Genomic DNA, 5,087 nt, shown 5'->3' on the forward strand with positions numbered 1-5,087 from the left:
GGTTGGGTTTGACCGGCTCCCATGTTTTGGTACCTTACGTTCTGTTCTATCGGCTAAGGTAGCGCTGGGAGAACTACTGCGATTGTGTCTCGGTTCTGCCGGACGAGCACCTCAGTAGAGAAAGCCGAAAATCGATTGTCATGATGCAGCGAGAGCTGGTCAGCTGTTCGAGAGGTTGTAAAATCCTTAAAGATTTATTCTGCATAACGCCATTATAAATGCAGAGTGCGACGGATCGGTCTTCTGATCAGGCGCCAATAGAGCCCCTAGTTCGGCCTTCCGAACACTAGGGGTTGCGCCGACCATACTCGAATTTCTATGGCTAAGTGAGAGTAGTAAAGCCTTATAGTCCAATTGCCTCGTTCGTGGTGAGAAACGCCTCCTTAAAAGGACCCAACCATGGGATAAAGAGTGTTCAGATATATCCCGAACACCCCCATATTCTTTTTACGTGGGGGCAGAAGCCGACGAATGTCCAACTCTCAGGATTTAAATACAATAAACAGCCGCACAAGAAGAACATATGTTCAAACAAAACAGACAATATATAATGAAAGTGCCATTATCCCATATTACAAAGAACAGCACGAATGCCCTCAGGGAAATATAATGTCTTTGGTATACTTCGCCGCCGCAAGGCGGGCCCCTTTCAGTACACCTTCATAGTACAGCTCGGGCTTGTGGTGCTCCTTACCCTCTGGCGGCCCCTCAGTCATCAGCTTCTCCGCGTCAAGCTTCCCCCAATGCACTTTTGCACGGGAGAACACCATGCGTGCACCTTATATACAGACTGATCGCTTGATAGCATCAAGCCAAGGTCAGGCACCCACAATCCGCTTCACAAGTCCGAAGTAACTGCTTGGAATTGGCTCCGCAGGCCACAGCCGGACAACCAAGTCCTTCATGGCTAGTTTGGCCGCCTGGTGCAGTTCGACTAACTGCTTCAGCTGATCGATAAAAGGCACCGGATAGTTCGGCGCCAAATACTGCGACCAGAAGTTCCTATCCGCAGACTTCTTCTCCTTGGTCCGGTAAAATTGGGCGGCAACTGATATGCTGCGAGGCAGATCCGCAAATGCCCCTGTAAAAACAAGAATTAAGCTTGTCGCTTAGAGTTCTCCCCACTATCATGTAAAAATGGCCATGAATACAACAGGCCTTACCAGCCGCAACTTTCCGAGCCTCCTGAATGTCCTGTACAGCACCTCGGGCTTCTTTTCGAGCATCTTCCGTAACTGGGAGAGCTTGGGCGAGTTCGAATTCTTTCCCTACTAGACTCTGCTCCAAGCCCTCGCTTTTCTTCACAGCCTCATGGAGCTCCCGCTCAGCTGTGATGACCCTGGCCTCGTGTTTTTCATGAAGCGCCTGTTCGGCGGCAGCCTTCTCATTGGCATCAGCCACAGCCTTCTTTAGTGCCTCATATTCGGCACTCGCTCCTAGGGCATACAACACAAATACTTTTCAATAGGCACAATTACTCATTCATGCCTAATGCAAGACAATGTTTCAACATACCTTGCTTATCCTCCAATTGCTTCTTCACACGGCCAAGTTCTTCCTCGGCCCGTTCCAGGCTCTGCTTCAGTTTGGGCACTTCCGCATTATGAGCGGACGTCTTCTCCGCACACGCCTGTTTTCAAGCAAAGAGGAACACGTCATTAACAAAGGTTCCCACAAAAAAAAGAGGATTTGATCCCCTGTCCGGCTCCCTCTCGTTCGCCGGACAGCGTATCAGGGGCTACTGCTCATATTATGACGATTCCTCAAAGGTTTCTCCGAAACTGTACCTCAAAAGCCTTTATAAGGCCAAGGCAGGACTCATTCAGCCTGCTTTCGGCAAAGTGAATCTTTCCAACCACCACACCCATGAGGGCCCGATGTTCATCGACGATAGACACGTTCTTCAACGCTGTCGGTAGACCGCCCGGCAGCTCTACGTGGACAGAGGTTACCGACGGAGCAGGCAGGCCTCCCTCCGTTGAAGGTGGCTGCTCGCCCCATCTTGGAGTCTTAGAGGTCTCCAGGACCCTATCCGGCTGTGGGCCGAACCAGAGATTGCCCCCATCGTTGACACGTCGTGGGGCCGCTGCCCCCATGTGTCCGGCTCCAGAGACATGCCCCCCTGCTCCAGGTCTCTTTGAGACGACACCTCGGTGTCGCGCCTAGACTTCGGAGAAGGAGCCTCCGGAGGCATCTCACTCGCCACAGCATCCGAGCTCAGTGAATCCTCCGATGAGGACTGTCTGGTAGGAGACCTCGCCGGGCTTTACAAGATATGGCGACGGTTAAAACTACTGTACCCAGATGACCCTGAATGCATAGGCGCATTCGGATTTCGGTTACTTACGATTTTTCCAGGGGCTGGGCCCTGGGATCCCACTCCGGGTTGTTATCGGCAGACGTGGTGGATGCCTCTGGATGGGAACCTCTCCCCCTCTTGGGCTATTCGGCCTCCAGGGACGGGGAAGCCGCATGCTTCTTCCCACCTTCAGAGTGAGGCTCGTCCTCCTCTGCTTCCTCCTCTTCGTCTTCGGAAGAAGGAGCGTCGTTGGAGTCTTCGGATTTGGCGTCCGAAGCCTCGCGGCGATGGAGGCCACTCCGGGTCTTCTTGACCTTCTTGGAGGCCTCCTTCTTTGGTGCCTCGTAAGGCGCAGGGACCAGCATCTTCATTAGAAGAGGTCCGGCCGGTTCCTCCAGCAGCGGGGCCGGACAATGTATCCGCTCCACCTTCTTTATCCATCCCTGAGGTCATGATGAAACGTGATTAAAATGTCTACCTCATGACATGCCAACTGAAGCACGGATGGACAGGGCGTGGCTGTAACTTACTGGGCTTGCAGAATGGGATAATTGATACCCACGGTCCCCGGCGGAGTCCGGCCACGATTTGCTAGACTTGAAGAGCACCTTCCAGATATCCTTGTGGGAGGAATTATAGACCTCCCGAAGGGTTTGGTGCTCGGTTGGGTCAAACTCCCACAAAGTGCAGGCTCGGTGCTGGCAAGGGAGAACCAGGCGAACTAGCATCACCTGGACTCCATTGACGAGTTTGACGTCCTTGTCGACCACGCTCTGAACGCGCGTCTGGAGCAGTGACAGCTCATCGGACGAGGACCAATTCGGGCCCTTCTTGGGCCAGGACGTCAGCCGCAGTGGGGCTCCCGATCTGAACTCGGGAGCTGTTGCCCACTTTTTGTCGCGTGGTTCGGTGATGTAGAACCACTGCTGCTGCCACTCCTTGACGGACTCATTGAAGGCGCCCTTCGGCCAAACGGCCTTGGGCATCTTGCTCACCATGGCGCCGCAGCACTCGGCGTGTTCGCCACTCACCACCTTGGGCTTCACATTGAAAATCTTCAGCCACAGGCCAAAGTGAGGCGAAATCGGGAGAAAGGCCTCGCACACGACGATGAACGTCAAGATATTGAGGAAAGAGTTGGGGGAAAGATCATGAAAATCAATCCCATAGTAATTCATGACTCCACGGACAAATGGGTGGAGGGGAAACCCGAGCCCACAGACGGAATGGGGAAGGAACACGACTCTCTCCTAAGGCTCTGGAGTGGGGACGACCTGTCCCACCGGTGGGAGACGGTGGCCGATCTTCTTGGCCAGATACCCGGCTTCCCGGAGCTTCTTGATATCCTTCTCCCGGACGGTAGAGGCCATCCATATGTCTCCTACTTCGGATCCGGACATCTTTGGAAAACCTCTCTTCGATGGAAAAGAATAGTACTTGGGCGTTAGGGCTCGAACAGAGGGGAATGAGCTAGCGGAAGGAGAAGGCGTGGGTAAAGAGAAAGAGACCTTATCTCTTTATAGGGGCGGTAAATGCTTTTTGCGCCTCCCCACTTGCCTCGTGGAACCCGTTCGCCTCCCACTCGCTGCGATTAGCGGTGCAGTTGGATTACCCATACCCGTATTGATGAGAACCCGTGATAAGGATACACGATCTCTGCTTCGACAAGAAGTGCCAAGGAAACCGCCTCGCAATATACGTTGAGGCTGGATGTGGGAAAATGGTTCGGATAATGACCCGACCTTGATGACATGTCACGTTGTCTAGGAAGTTACTAGCAGATCGCATTTCTGGAATATCATTCTCTCTACGGCGATATGTGATGATCGTTTTGCGGATCCAGACACGGTTGAAGTGTTCGATAATTACCTTGGAGTATTCGGAGAAGGAACCCTCCTTGCAATGCCAAAGACAAGACTACGCGTCGGACTCATCGTCATTGAAGCCTGGTTTAGGGGCTACTGAGGGAGTCCTGGATTAGGGAGTATCCGGACAGCCGGACTATATACATCATCCGGACTATTGAAGCGTGAAGATACAAGACTCAAGACTCCGACTCGTGTCCGGATGGGACTCTCCTTTGCGTGGAAGACAAGCTTGACGATCCGGATATTGTGTTTCCTTCCTTGTAACCGACTCCATGTAAACCCTAGCCCTCTTTGGTGTCTATATAAACTGGAGAGGTTGGTCCTTAGAAGGTTGATCACGATTACAGTCATACCATCATAGGCTAGCTCTTCGGGTTTAGCCTCTACGATCTCAAGGTAGATCTACTGTTGTACTACTCATATCTTCAATATTAATCAAGCAGGAAGTAGGGTTTTACCTCCATCGAGAGGGCCCGAACCTGGGTAAACATTGTGTCCCTCGCTTCCTGTTACCATCAGCCTGAGACGCACAGATCGGGACCCCCTACCCGAGATCCGCCGGTTTTGACACCGACAGTGGCCCACTAGTGAGAACCACCTAATGACCACTTTCTTTGCCATCTACTAGCTGACGACAAAGCTTCTTTTTCATCCGCGAGTAGACGGCAAAGAAAGTGGCAACCTAATGGTCATTTCCCCCCGGCCCCACCCCACTAGCTATGCTATTTATCGTTTGCTAGCAGGCGACAAAGAAATTAAACCTAACTAAAAAATGGTCGGCCCCGCGCCCCACCCCTCTCTCTCTCACTCACCTCACCAGCGCCACTCTAACGACCCCGACCCCCCACCAGCCCGTGCCCCCGAAGCACCCAACCCCTCGCCGTCCCGACGCCCTCGCCGCCCGCGCCATCCCGATGCCC

The sequence above is a fragment of the Triticum dicoccoides genome, chromosome 4B, assembly GCF_002162155.2.
Source record: "Triticum dicoccoides isolate Atlit2015 ecotype Zavitan chromosome 4B, WEW_v2.0, whole genome shotgun sequence".
Taxonomy (NCBI): domain Eukaryota; kingdom Viridiplantae; phylum Streptophyta; class Magnoliopsida; order Poales; family Poaceae; genus Triticum; species Triticum dicoccoides.